This window comes from Scyliorhinus torazame, chromosome 6 (assembly GCF_047496885.1).
Source record: "Scyliorhinus torazame isolate Kashiwa2021f chromosome 6, sScyTor2.1, whole genome shotgun sequence".
Taxonomy (NCBI): Eukaryota; Metazoa; Chordata; class Chondrichthyes; order Carcharhiniformes; family Scyliorhinidae; genus Scyliorhinus; species Scyliorhinus torazame.
Genome location: NC_092712.1, coordinates 63,625,321 through 63,641,044, shown reverse-complemented (window position 1 = coordinate 63,641,044; position 15,724 = coordinate 63,625,321). Strand labels below are relative to the sequence as shown.

General features: G+C 45.2%; 1 protein-coding gene across 1 annotated transcript in view; it reads left to right on the top strand.

Annotated features, from left to right (window-relative positions):
• adarb2 (adenosine deaminase RNA specific B2 (inactive)) overlaps nt 1–15,724 on the top strand; it is a 1,014,773-nt gene that overhangs the window by 48,080 nt on the left and 950,969 nt on the right.

The following is a 15,724-nucleotide window of genomic DNA, read 5'->3' as shown; positions in this document are numbered from 1 at the left end:
TTGTTCCCACCTCGGGATGATCTGCCAGATAATCAAAGGCAGAAGCAATCTGCCCAGCTGCAGTGGGAAACCAATTTTCATGATTAAAAGCCCTTTGGTAGCCTGATTGGGGATGGAGCTTCACTGAGAGTCAGGCTAGACAGGTGCTAGGCCATGCCTTGCTGGTGACTGGGCCAGGGTGGACCATGTAACCATGGGTGGCATGGTGGCAAAGTGGTTAGCATTGCTGCCTCACAGCACCAGGGACCCAAGTTCAATTCAGGCCTTGAGTCACTGTCTGTGTGGAGTTTGCACTTCTTCCCGTGTCTGCGTGGGTTTCCTCCAGGTGCGCTGGTTTCTTACCCACATAGATGTGCAGGTTAGGTGGATTGGCCGTGGTAAATCACCCCTTAGTGTCCAGGGGTGTGCCGGTGAGGTGGGGTTATGGGCTTGCAAAGGATACTGCAGGGACCAGGGTAGGGTGCTCTTTTGGAGGGTCGGTGCAGACTCAATGGGCCGAATTCTGGACTGTAGAGATTCTGTGATTCTATTAAGCCTCCTTTTCTTATCCCTCCCCCTCCCAGGACAGCACTGACCAAAATACCTGCAGAGTGGGAGCCCTCCGCCCACCATCTTTCATTGAACAGAGAACCAGGAGGCAGCTTCCTGATCGGTTGCCTCTGAGAAGATCGCCACACTGGTAGCAAGTGCCTGTTCAGGGGGCTCAGACAGGATTTCACCCATAGAGTATGCAGCTCAGAGTCCAGTAAGGAGCAGATTTCATTTTGGTTAACATGTAGTGTGTGTGTGTGGATCTTAAATCTTTCCTCTGCTCCAGATTAAAGGAACAAAATTAACAAACCGCACCACAATGCGTGGGGCAAAGGCCAGATGCTTGTAAGAGGAAAATTGTGCAGACAGCAGCTTCCAATGCTATTAACAGCCACCAGATAATGTTTGCCTCTTGAACTTTAACGGTAATGGAACAATAAAGGTAGCACAAAGTGATCTGAAAATAATCTGACAAAGTGTGGGTTCCAAAGATGTTGGACCGCTTGGCAAAGCATTCCCTCTTGAATTTTCTTTCTTTTTTTTTCAACTCAAAGTGCTGATTCCTGGAAAGAAACAAAGCTTCTAATCTCTTCACAACAGTATGTGCTCGAAAGTGTAATAGGGGAGGTAGTTGATGGTTGACCTTGTGCTATACTCTCATTCCATGAGCTACATTGATAAGAACTTGTAAATTCATTGCCTTTCCACAATGGAGTACCTTTTGCACTTGATTGAATTTCTTTCAAAGGAAATTTGGTGTTAAACCGGACTGGAGAGGGGATAGGTCAGAGAGGCTGTTGATGAGAGAGGAGAGAAGGGTTGGAAAAATTCGCGCCCAACCTGATTGTTTGCTACCGGGCTTTAGTGTCAGCTACAGCCAAGTGAGCGACATTCTTGCCTCTGGAATCAGACAGTTTTGGGTTCAAGTGCCACTTCCAGAGGCGTGAGCATAAAATTAGGCTAGCACCCTGGCTGCATTACCGAGCGGATGATATAATTTGGATGAAGCTCCACCACGGAACAAAGACATTTAGTTCCTTGCCGTGTTCTGCCCACCATTCAAGTAGATTATAGATGGCCTGCGGCTATATTCTATATATTTGCCTTTGCCCCATGTGTCACTTAATATCTTTGACCGACAACAATCTATCAATCTCAGTTTTAAAATGAATAATTGATTTAGTCTCATGGTTTACGGGACAGAGTTCCAAACTTCTTCCGCCTTTTCCATCAATTGTTTCCTCATTTCACTCCTGACAAGGTCTGGCTGTAAATGTTTGCCTGTGGCCCCACGAATCCTAGAATCCCCAAGTCGCGGGAATAGGGTGGCACAGTAGCACAGTGGTTAGTACCGTTGCTTCACAGCGTCAAGGACCCGGGTTCGATTCCCGGCTGGGATCACTGTCTGTGCAGAGTCTGCACGTTCTCCCTGTGTCTGCATGGGTTTCCTCCGGGTGCTCCGGTTTCCTCCCACAAGTCCCAAATGACGTGCTTGTTCAGTGATTTGGACATTCTGAGTTCTCCCTCAGTGTACCCAAACAGGCGCCGGAATGTGGCACTCGGGGATTTTCACAGTAACTTCATTGCAGTGTAAATGTAAGCATACTTGTGACAATAATAAAGATTATTATTATTAGTTTCTCTATTTTCCCTACCTGTTCTCCTTAATATTTGAAAACTTCAATCGAATTTCGAGATTCCAAAGAATTACGACTGGAGTTTGTTTAATATCTCTCCTCTGGGCACACGAAGCAGGTAGTTTGGACAGTGGTTTCATTGTACCATATGAAAGCTGGTCGCCTGCAAATCCGACATCACACGGTGTGTACACTTCGAACTTGGCTGCACAAAAAGCAAGTCAGGGCATCCCGAGGTCCTGAACGTCACGATATGATTGTAAATATTTTATTCTTTGCATATTAAATTGTTTAAAGGGAGGATTTGGGAGTCTCATTCCTCTGGGCACCACGTTCTATCCTTATGACAATAAAATGAATATTTGTGCCAGCAGAATGTTTTAATGCGGCTAATCTCTAAGTGCCTGTTGTTTAAGCTTCTTGAAGACCCATTGAATGACTTAAAATATATGGCCGGTTTAAATTGGAACACTGAGCCACTTAATTATAGAAAAGGAAAGCATGTTATTGCCCAGCAGAGGTATTGGATTTACAGTCGAGCACCTCTGTAGTTTAAAGAGTCAGTTGTCAGGCTACGCAAGCTGTATCTCTCAATTACTCTGCACAACCTTCCTTATCAATGTTCGCCAGCTTTTGCAAACATTTCAGGTTTATTTTTTTTTTTCAAATGGCATTTTCATTACTTGCTGTCAAATTCTCCTGGAATATTAATAATAATGCGATGGGATTTTTTTTTTGTCAAGGCGGGTAAGAATGCCGAAAGGGACGTTGTCATGTGTGTCATGTCTGATTACTCATTTTTTGTAAAGTCTGCATTTGCAAAAGTGAATCGGGCTCCAGCCCCATTCTCATGAAGGGGGCAGATCAGGGCGGTCGCTTGATTCATGAACTACAAACGTACTGTGAGCCGCCCATACTGATCAGCGGTTAATTTCATGCAGATTATTTCAATGGTGCTGTAATAAAGGAGATAATATTAATTAAACTTTGTGACAAGTGGCACTATTCACTTTAAGCAAAGATATGGCTGCTGGCAGGTGCAGTGCATGTAAAAGCTTGCAGAGAATTGTGTGCATCTTTCATTAAGGAGCAAAAAGATGTTGAAATAAAAGGACTCTTTTTATAAAGAGCTGAAAATGTTGGAAAACCGATTTAGAAATACGATAGTTCTGAGAATCTATAGCCCTGCAGTCAATGTCGGAATAAAAGAAAAGGCAAGACTAGACGCAGAGATCTACGATCTGACTGGGCGGGGGGGAGGGGGGGGGTGGTTAGGAGATCCCAGAAAGGTCCCCTCCCTGCCCACTCATTCTGTATAGTTTTCTTCCCCATTTATTTTATGGACAGGAATACTGCAGGCCCAGGTGCACAGAAGCAGAAACCACTGGCTTCTCTCTGCAGAGGGAATGTCTGTAACTTGCATCCTTGCCACTACCATAAGCGCTTGCAATACAGCCTCTTATTTGAATAGGATTGATTTCTTTCAATAGCTACCGGGGTTTCCTTTGGCTGCAGAAGGCGAATGATTGGAGACAGAGCCTGGAGTTAAATCTTAGGCACTCTCCTGATCGCAGGCATGGGTGAGTGATGCCATTGCTACCCACCTGCTCGCCATCTGCTGATGCCCTAACCAGGGTGGCCAAAGGCAGTCTTGAACCTTTTCTAATCCTGCAGAGACGGGGCACCCCCGTTTTGAGGTATACCCCCCGCGGTTAGCCCGCCTGCCTCCGCTGCATGGACCTCTCCCCGTGCAGCTGCCAGGCAGATATCGCTGGGGACCCCCTCCGACTGAACAGCCCAACTAGGAAAAGCCTGGGATGACAAGGAATGTATAGTATTGTGCTTGGGTGGGAGGGGTAACTTCCTAGGGTACCCAAAGCTCTCCAGCTCTGGGATTTGCTCATCTCATGCCTGGGTCTGTTGTAGACTAATTAGTGCTCTGGCACTAATTGCTGTGATTAATCAACAACTGTGTTATCGTTGCATTATGTATGGCTGGTAGTAGGGAAACTAAATGGGCACTTGTATTTTTCTGTCCAACAACGTTTGTGACCTAACTCTATAGACTTTAAGGATCCTTCTCAGCACTATTGGCTGACGAATCCTAAATCGAAATCAATATCTACAACTAAAGGTTAAAGGGGTGGGGAATTAAAATTTTAGATGCGGTCCCCAAGACCTCACGCTGCACATTATGCAGCCGGCAGGGCAAACGGTGTAACCTCCTGCTCTGTGGGGCTGCCCAAAGAACGGAAGGAAGAAGAGATCAGTCACCAGTTGCTGTGCTAAATACTCTGGTAGAAAGAGGAGCTGCTAATGGACCCAGGAGCCTCTGAACAGTTTTTATATTACATGCATGAAATAGGTGAAAACTGCTGCATCAAATACAAACGGCGCCTCAGTCAGACTGTCACAAGCCATTAGAGAGATAAAAAGTAAAGGAAACAGCGCCAGAATGGGAGGGGATAAAGCGAATGGATGAAACTGCCAGGCAAATGGAGGAGACCAAAGAAAGATCTGAAGTTGCTCCCTCAAAATGTTTGATTTTCAGCCAAATATTCTGACCATTTTTAAAGCCCTTGCTGGAACCCCTTCACACGGGTTTCCTTGGCTCAACCCCCCCCCCCCCCCCCCCAAGAAGTCTTTCCTCAACAAACGTATAAAATAAGCTTCCTACAGTTCACCAATAAGACATTTCCTTTTCAACCCCCATGTTTAATGAGAAGTCAGAGTTATCACAACAGTGGGAAAGGTTACAATTTGATCGGAAAGTACCTTCTTATAGTCAGTAAGCCTCTTTTGTTTTGCGGGAAAGGCCAATTACAGTTCCCTTTTTAAAAGAAAAATGGATGTGATCATCGCTTATTTGTGTTTGATTTTCAATAGTAAAAGCCACTGGAAGCAGCAGCAAAGGGAATGGAATCAGCTTCGCAATAAGTAGCTGCTCAGTGAAGTATCCAAAGAAAACCGAAATTAAAGCTGAACAGGCTGCAAGGAGATGTAATCTAGGCGTTTAAAACCATCAGGTCTTTAGCTGGTCATTATAGATTGTATTACCAACGGCTGAAGAGTTGATAACCCGAGGGTGCAGATTTAGGGTGACTGGTAAAAGAACTAAAGGCGAGATTGAGGAAATTTTAATTTTATGGGGTAAGTGATGAGGATTTGGAATACACTGAATGATGGTACATACTGGACCTATTTCCATCACTCCCCTCTTGTTACGACGGCACGGGGAGGGGTGTAATGACTTCCCCCATAACAGGATCTATTGGAGAATTTAGTGATGGTGTGCTTGGTCGATTCTGTCCGAGTCCCACGACTTACGCTTTGAGGTGGTAAAGAATTATTCAAACAGGTTTTCTTAGGCTAGACAAAGAACAAGATCATTTTATTGAAACTATTCCCCGAGCTAAAGCGAAACCAGCTAAAATGCAGCCACCATTCATACATTCACACACATTCATCTGAGTCCATACACACACACCAGTACAGATGGCAGAATATGAGGATAGGGTTATAGGATTTTTAAAGTTCATGAAAGGTAAAACAAAAAATACGTTTAGCTGTTCTTTGGTTGGTATTGATGCAGTGATTCAATGTCGCGGCTGTTTTGTTCAACTGTCCGCCTAGCTGTAATTGTGGGAAGCAGATTTCTACATTTAAAAAAAAATCTTGGTTCACAGTCAATTTTTCTTCTCAGTATGTGTACTCTGCAGACTGGGCACCTTGGGCGGGATTCTCTACTCCCACGCCGAAGTGGCCGCGCCGTCGTGAACGCCGTCGAGGTTCACGATGGCGCAGAACGGCCCCGGTCCCGACCGATTCAGGCCCTGACAATGGGCCAGGATCGAAGCCGCGTCATCTACCCGCGCCAGGCCTTGTCGCCCGCGTAAAAGCGGCGCCGCATAGATGACGCGGCCGGCGCCGCATAACAGGCGTCATCCGCGCATGCGCAGTTTGGCCGGCGCCAACCCGCGCATGCGTGGTTGTCGTTCTCTCTAAATCCGCCCTGCAAGAAGATGGGGGACGGATCCTGCGAGGCCGCGGAAGGAAGGAGGTCCTCCTTCAGAGAGGACGGCCCGACGTTCGGTGGGCACCGATCGCGGGCCACCCCACATTCCAGGTGAAGCCTGGTGCAGGATCCCCCCTGCCCCCCCCCCCCCCCACAGGCCGCCCCCCAGCATTCACGCACCACCCATGACTGCAGCGACCAGGTGTGGACGGCGCCGGGGGGGAACCTGCCGTTTTGGCCTGGCCGCTCAGCCCATCCGGGCCTCAGAATAGCGGGGGTGCCGGAGAATCGCCATTTTGGGTGTCTCCGGCGATACTGCGGCCCGCGAAACTCGACCGGGCCGTTCCCGCCGCTTGGGACAATCACGGGAGGGCGTCGGACTGGCGTCCCCGGAAATTTTGGCGGCCCAGGCGATTCTCCCAACCGGTGTGGGAGTGGAGAATCACGCCCAGAGAGAGGCACTCAGCACCAATCAGCCTGTGATCAGCATAGCACTGTCCCTTTAATTCTCTCTCCTGCTTGGTAAAGCCGTTGAAGTACCTTTCTGGTTGTACATTCCAGAGAAATTCTATTACTTCATGTCTGCTGCAGTTATTGTTTCAGAACAGGTAATGGCAATTTGATGTCTCCCCTCAGTCACGGTGGAGTGAATCATCAGGGGGCTTTCATGTTCCCCAGGTGGTTGAATGTCTATCTTAATCCCACTTGGTGGAGTGTGAAGTTGTGTGTATTGCAGCAGGCGGGGCAGTTTTCTGATTATCTGAATAGGGTCCCAGTGTTTTGAAGTCCAACTAGAAAAATAAAAAACTAGAAATTGCATCTTCAAAGGACACATCCCCATAACACTATCAAACGTGAATTGGATAAATACTTGAAGGAAGAAACTCTTTCCTAATATCCCTGTGATGTTACTAACTGGATTGCTATTTGAAAGAGCTGGCACATATTCATTGGACTTAATGGCCTTCTTCTACACTATATCATTCTATGATTCTATGGTAATATAGTGGATCTTCTGGCCCAATTTAAACTATAGTAACATTCACACTTAATGTGTTTGGCATGTAAACAAAGTGAGTAATGTTATATTTATTGCCCTTATCCATTTACCTTGGGAAGACACATGGGTCAGGATTCTCCGAAATCCCGGGCAAGTGTTGACACCGGCACGGGCAACGCCGGCAACTCAGCGGGCACTCGGCCTGTTGAGTGCAGAGAACCGCCGTGGGGGCCGCTTTCAACGGCCCCCAACTGACGCCATTGTGACCGCGCCGGCGTGATTGATGGTGATTCTACGGTCCCTGGAGAATCGGTGGCCCAGCATCGGAGCAGCGTGGTGGGATTTGCGCACCTCCCCCCCCCCCCTGTGATTCTCTGACATGGCGCGGGCTCAGAGAATCCCACCCATGGTGTGCCTTCTCTTTGAACAATGTGATGATATGGAGATGCCAGCGTTGGACTCGGATGGCCACAGTAAAAAGTCTTGCAACACCAGGTTAAAGTCCAACAGGTTTGTATCAAATCACTAGCTTTTGGAGCACTGCTCCTTCCTCACGTGAGTGACTCACCTGATGAAGGAGCTGTGCTCTGAAATCTAGTGATTCGAAACAAACCTATTGGACTTTAACCTGGTGTTTTAAGATTTCTTACATTGAACAATGTGGGGATGGTGCTCCACAATTTATATCTCTTAAACTGGTTGTCCTTTCTTTGTTCAGGGAAATGTTTTCTGCAGATAAAGATTACAAGAACCAGTCTATTTGTTCCTATTTGAATGCCGATATATTTTCATTCCCCATTGACTCAGTGGGCAACAGTACAGTGGAGGAAATACAGAGTTATAGAAACCAGGAAAGGCCCAGCATCATTCACTCACTGTGGTGAATTAGCCATCATGCGCAATGGGTGGCAGTGGGGATGCTAGAATTGGCCTCAAAACCTGGGCAACAGAAGAATGTGGCGACGGGGGAGGGGGGTGGATATGTTAAATCTGATAGTAATGAGGTGACTTCCAAGAAGAGAATAAAATGTTGATAGATGGAGATTGGGTGAGGTTAAAATAACATTTAGCTGCAACATTCCTATTTAGTCCAATGATCTGTTGGCACACACTGCAGAGACAGACCTGTACAAGAGTTATTACCTGCAGAAGAGGCAAGGAAAGGGGATAAAGCTGGGGAAATAAACACAGATAAAATTTCTGCTTTGGACACAACTACCTCTTTGGAAAGGTAATAGCCTTACTCACCATGTTTCTGCTCAAACTCCTTGCAGGTTGCTGCGCCAGCTCATTGAGGCAGTCTTTTAAAATGTAATTTTTAAAAAAATCCTTGATATATTTAAGAGTGGTATTTGTTAACGTTTAATTAGTACAGCTGAAAATAAGTATATCACACAAAAAATGATTTTAAATCAGCGTCAGCCAATACTCGCGAATAACCGGACTTAATAACTGCTGTGCATGACTTAAAAAAAATACATGACCCTATTTTATGGATGGATTTCGGTTAATTAGTTCCCAAGTAAATGAAGAACTGCATTTCCTCTGACATGTCACTGGGAACCCTTGCATCAAAACGTTCCAGTTTAGTTTTTGTAGGCTCTTCATGACCTGCAAATGAGTTGCAATAGGCAGAACGTCCCAGTGGTAATAAATTCACCCTGGGAATGTGATCAGTGTTATGGGAGGGGTGGGGGGGGGGGGGGGGGGGAGCGGGTTAAAACTAGCACTGGAAATGGTAGAAATCGAGAATGCAATTTCTTTCCCCAGTTATGCTGATATTGGCGGGAGAACCAGTGCAAAATAGTGGGAGCACCAGCCCCGTGTGTTTTAACAGCACAGAATACACAGGTAGTAACAGCATCGCCACAATTTGACATGTTAACACTGATGTGTGAAGCACCCAATTGCTTGAGATCATGGGCGGTGCTTCATGCAAGGACGCCTGGCTTGCTTAGGTGGCGATTTGTTAAAGGGTTACTTGCTACCTCTCCACCAAATCCAAATCATTGACTCGGGCATCGCCTAATGCACGACAATGCGGAAGAGTAAAATAATCTCTGCAAAACAGACGCGGTTGTCATAATTTGACGGCGAGAGGGAACTTTTTATCAGGAGAGCGGGGTCGACATCGTTCAAATATATGATAATTTTCTCACTGAGCAAGAGACAGAAAATGTTGTTTACAAGTCATGAAAAGAGCTTACAAGTGGAGACTCTCCTGAGATAAAAGAAGTCTTGACACACTGACTGCACTTCTGATGTGCTGTAATAGTGCTCATGAATTCTGCATCTGCAGCCAGTTAAACAACTAAAGTTGGCAGACGCAATGCGCTGAATCGTCAGAAGATAAATACTGTACATGATTATTAATAGATTCAAAATGCAGTCAACAATAGTCCTTTATTGTCAGTAGTTAATTGTTAATTTGGGACATATAATCTAACGTGAGACTCCTTTCTTTAAAAAAAAAGCAAATGGAATGGTGCTATTTATATATTCATGTGAAAATGCTCTGTAAAATTCAATATAAACAGGTTAATTATTCATACAGTAACATTCATAAATAAGAATTCCAAGGCAGAGGAATACTCTTCGGTCACACTTTTTGTGGATTATCAGCCATTCACCAGATCTAAGAATAATAAACTTTATTGTTGATTGTGAAGCCAGCATACATATGAGTGTTAGAAGTATCCAGCTCATTAAAGGCCTGTCATCCTCATTTGTCCTTGGATATCGAAGTAGACAGCTGCAATATCATCTCATTTTTTTTCCAGTGAGTTCCTTGGTGACTGATGAGACCCTTTTTTACTCAGAGAGGGAGTCTGAACAGTGGGTCCCAGATACACAGGCAGGCGAGCCTTGGGTTTTCAAGCGAGACATTTAATTCTCAGCTGGTCTTTCCATTCAGAGTCAGCAATGTTTCTGGTCTCATTTGTGGGTATCTATTTTGCTTTGTTTCATAGCCGCACTTAAGCAGTGTATCCTGCCCACCATAGAATCCCCTCCCAGTTGTCAATACATCATAAGGGACCATCTTCAGGATTATTTCACCAGGCAGTCCCACCACAGGACATTAGAAACAGAAAATAGAAGCAGGAGGAGGCCATTCAGCCCTTTGCGCCTGCTCCACCATTCAATATGATCATGGCTGATTCCCCATTTCAATATCATGTCGGGTGGCACGGTGATTAGCACTGCTGTCTCACAGCACCAGGGACCCAAGTTCAATTTCAGCCTTGTTTGACTGTGTTGAGTCCACACGTTCTCCTCATGTCTGCGTGGGTTTCCTCCGGGTGCTTTGGTTTCCTCCCACAGTCCAAAAATGTGCAGTTTAGATGGATTGGTCTTGATGAATTGCCCCTTAGCGTCCAAGGATATTTGGGTTAGGTGGGGATAGGGTGGGGGAGTGGGCGTGAACATGATTTCCCAAAAATTCAATACAATTACAATAATTATCAAGATGTGGAAATGCCGGCACTGGACTGGGGTGGGCACAATAAGAAGTCTCAAAACACCAGGTTCAAGTCCACCAGATTTATTTGAAATCACAAGCTTCCGGAGCACTGCTCCTCCATCAGGTGAAGTGGAGGCAGGTTCTCAATCATGTATAGGAGAGATACAATTGCAAGATAATTATCATCTAATTACCAGGCTTGATGCCCTAGCATCCACCCACGGTGTATCCTCCAACTCCCAGCGGTGTGACGTCACGTCGGTGCAAATCATTTTCAAGAATGAAAATCAGTCGTGATGACCACTGGCGGTGCCAAGGGTTGTCACTCTGGGAAGCCCTATTGGGTGAGTGGGTTGCCCTTCTACTTGTGGGGGTGCTCCCCTAGTCTGCTGGGGGGCTTCCGATCTCCATAGGGGTGTACCGATATCTGTGTGGGCTCATGATATCCATGTGTGTGGGGGGGCCCTTTGCACTTAACTTTGAGAGCGGGTCCGCCCTTTAAAATTGTGCTCTGAACTCGGAATCCTGGCATTGCCAGGGTGCTTAGGCCTCAGCCCTCCAGCTGGCTGTGTGATCCTCGCCGACAATGTGCCACCGTGCCGCCCTATATAGAATTGAAATAGAGGAACCCCCCAAAAAGACCTCTACGCTCTACTCACCACAGTCTCCCTCCTTGACCATGACCTGCACCAGCCCTACTCTCACTATGATCTTGCCCTCTCTCTCTCTGCTCCTCAGTTGTGGTTGTGCGTCACAGGTTTCCCTATCCGACAAGTAGTCTGCCAATCAGAATGGCTGTCAGGCAGAAAACCTGCGATATAAAGTAAAGGTTTTCTGCAGCCAATGTCTGCGTGATGTTCTGTAACTCTCACTCCACCTCCCCCATTCTCTCCCGATCACTGTAAATATTGGGGCCTGTGTCAACATGGATGTTGCATTGCATGTAACACTGGCTTGCCTAGATCACCATCCAGAATGGTCATTTGGCTGGTGCACTGGAAGGCAACCAGAAAACGTTGGGAGAGTAAATGGGAAAATTTGGAGCAAGTGGGAAGGTGGAAAAGAACGCTTTCTCAGTATTGCTCAAGATCATCTATTCCGAGCGGCATGGTGGCACAGTGGTTAGCACTGTTACCTCACGGCGGCGAGGACCCGGGTTTGATTATGGCACCGGGTCACTGTCCGTGTGGAGTTTGCACACACTCCCTGTGTCTGCGTGGGTCTCACCCCCACAACCCAAAGATGTGCAGGGTAGGTGGATTGGCCACGCTAAATTGCCCCTTAATTGGAAAAAAATAATTAGGTACTCTAAATTTATTTTCAAACAATCATCTATTCAAGTACATAACAAGATGTGATATGTTAATTATGATCATTAGTAAACAGACATTAATACAGTTTATTATTGGGACTGTGGGCCCACATTTGTGCCACTTTCTAGTTAATAAAGTCACCATGATTCACGCCAATTAAGAATCTGAATCATTTTCACCTAAGTTGCCTGAGATGACTAAAGAAGTTCAAATGTCAAGGCAAGGGAAGCAAAATTGCCGGTTTCACAGATGCCTTTTTGCTCCCCACCAAACAGCACTCTGTGCATTTTCAGTGTTACATGCAAAGCAACATCCACGTTCACACAGGCGCCAATATTTACAGTGATCTGGGGAGAGAATGGGGGAGGTGGAGTGAGAGTCCAGAAAGTCATGCAGACATTAACTGCAGAAAACCTTTTCTTTATATAGCAGGTTTCCTGCCTAACAGCCATCCTGATTGGCAGACTGTCAGATAGGAAAACCTGTGATGCATGGCCACAACTTAGGAGTAGAGAGAGAGAGGGCCAGCATGGCAGCACAGTGGTTAGCACTGTTGCTTTACAGTACCAGGGTCCCAAATTCGATTCCAGGCTTGGGTCACTGTCTGTGCGGAATCTGCACATTCTCTCCGTGTCTGTGTGGGTTTCCTCCGGGTGCTCCGGTTTCCTCCTACAAGTCACGAAAGGCGTGCTGTTAGGTGAATTGGACATTCTGAATTCTCCCTCTGTGCACCCGAACAGGCGCCGGAATATGGCGACAAGGACTTTCACAGTAACTTAATGACAATACTTGTGACAATAAAGATTATTATTATCATAGTGAGGGTAGGGCTGGTGCAGTTCATGGTCAAGGAGGGAGATTGTGGTGAAGAGAGCGTGGAGGTTTTTTTTGGGGGGCGGGAGGATTGGTTAATCACAGGGAGGGAAGTAGCTAAGCATTTGGACGAAACACTCCTACTCTTCCTGGCCCACAAGCAGTGCTAGAAAATCATTTACCTCATGAATCCAGTCCTTATGTGTCTCCTTTTGCCTGTTGGGTTTTCTGACATCCAGGAAGTTCAGACAAAATGGGTTTTAAAAAGTTGGTTAAAAATGCAAGAACGCGGCCTCTGGGAAAAAATTGTACAAGGAACATTTTCAAAGTTTAGCTTCAAACCTGTCCCAAACCCACCTGTTTTGGGGGATGTAAATTACTTCAGCACTTAATTCAGCCTGAGGATCATCTGATTCAGCTCACAATCCTGTCCAAAGTCACAGCGTATTTCTTATACCTGGCCAATTTTAGTAATAAAGATTTGTGTTCCTGCTCAAATGTGTGAATGGCCATTCCCATGCACCATAACTGGTACCTTATGACCGAATGAAGGCTGCAACCTGCAGGTAGCATGTACATGGTCTGCAGTTGTGGAATCCCAGAGCTCTGACAAAGGGTCACCTGGACTCAAAATGTTAGCTCTTTTCTCTCCCTACAGATGCTGCCAAACCTGCTGAGATTTTCCAGCATTTTCTCTTTTTGCTCCATATCCTTCAATCCATTATCAGTTTAAAATCTGTGTAACTCCTCTTTAAATGTACTTACTGTCCCAGCATCCACCGCACTCTGGGGTAGCAAATTCCACAGAATCACAACCCTTTGGGAGAAGTAGCTTCTCCTCAACTCCGTTTTAAATTTGCTACCCCTTATTCCAAGACTATGACCCCTCATTCTAGAATGCCCCACAAGAGGAAGCATCCACTCCACGTCTATTTTCTCCATACCTTTTATCATCTTGTATACCTCAGGCTGAACTAGTGTCTTATACAAGTTGAACACAGCCTCCTTCCTCTTGTACTCAGTGCCCCTTCAAATAAAGCCTAAGATAATGTTTGCATCATGAAGCAGCCTGCCCTGCCACCTTTAATGATACATACACATATGCATCCAGGCCCCTCTGCTCCGCCAAACTATTTGAGTTGTAGCTTTATTTTATTTTATATTGTCGCTCCATGTTCTTCCTACCTAAATGAACCACTTTACATTTCTCTGCATTGAACTTCATCTTGAACTTCATCATTATTGTGTAAAATAGGGGAGTTCGGCAGCAAGTCTTTTTTACTTTAAGTGAGTCGTCCAAAAAAACACTGAGAACAGGGCATTTGTCACACTGAAGTTTTACCCCAAATCCTGAAAAAAAACCTAAAATGTATTTATTTAAACTAAGTAGTCTGTCTAATTATTTTGTGTTGCATTATTAAAGATGACCTCAATGTCCAGAATTTTTCAATTTACTCTACTAATCGAGAATTGCCAAACCAGTGTGGCAGTGTATTAAAGGGACCTCAGTTTGCAATATGTTGTTATATTTGTGAGGTTAAGACCCTGCATTATCTTTGTTTTACTAACACAAGATGAAACCTTGATATCACAGTGATGGTTTTCCAATTTTGGCACCAAAGTACAAGGGGAGCAATGTTACACTGGCAAATAATGAATGGAGTCTGTGATGTACCTTGAAAGATCTCATTGACTAGACTCTGACAAATGACTTTTCAAAGCCAAGAGATAAATAAAGTTGAGCAACCCAGAATGGGTTTTCTTTGATCTTCTGGGTTCTCAGAGGAAACAGTAATAGGTCAATTAACAATTAGCAAATTGTATTCTCTCTAAGGAAACATGTTAACTCAAAGTATACCAAATTTTGTACAAGTAGCTGAAATATTAACCATGCATTCACCCTGGTCATGTGATTATTTCAGCTTCGATTTTGCTTTTAGTTTACAATTTTTGCCAGATACATCTATTAATATCAGCGCATGTGCTAAAAAAAATTTGAATGTAAAGTTGCCAGCCGGATTTAATTAATTCCACTAAAAATATCTCATCAACTACTTAGCGGTTGTCCATTATTGGCAAACATTTTTTTTATCAGATTGCTACCCGTGTGAGGAGGAATAATGCTTTTTTTTAGTTCCTTGCTGATTTTTCAAATAGTACCATTTTGGAAAGGGAGGCAAGAGGCAACACCAAGCTCTCTGTTCTCTGGGTGAAAGACATGACAATTATGAACCATCGCTGTCACCAATGTCTTAATGAATTGATGCCTAACTGAGATAATTGCTGTAAGTACCAGTCTTGGGTTTTAGCATATGGAGCCATGTGGTTTGTAAATGGAAGCCTTTAATCTGGAGTAACAATGAGCCCCGAGTTTCAGCAAACTACTGAAAAGCACAAGCAGACTGCCGAGAGGGAGCTGTTGCAAAATCCTGGCATCATGAAATAGGGAGTGTACGTCACCCAAACGATCTGGTTTTCTCCCTGACTGGATGAGGAGTTGGATTTGATTCTAAGATAAGGCCATGGTAAGGAGCACCTCATTAAAAATAGATTGTTATGATAAGGATGTCTTACAAGCATTCAATTTAAACTGTCGCAATGAAGAGCAGCTCTGGACCCTGAGGTGTATTTGTCAGTGTAGTTCTCCTTGTGGATCAGTCGGCTGGACTTTCCCTGTGGTACACACGTTGCTGCATTCCTGTGTGGGAATTAAAATCGGGGGGCAGGGTGGGGGGATTGAAAAAAATGATGGAGGGGAATAAATTTCGTGAAATCATGAGAAGCGAGTGAGGCAGTGCGACAGAGGAAAGCAATGGGTCTGATGGGAAAGTCCTGAGACAGTCAGAGAGAAAGGAACAATGACAATGACAGTAAGGTACTGAATGTTAGGAAGCACAGCAATAATAGGGCAGTGTGAGATGGATGGTCTGGATTCCATACATGTTTAGCTGTGAA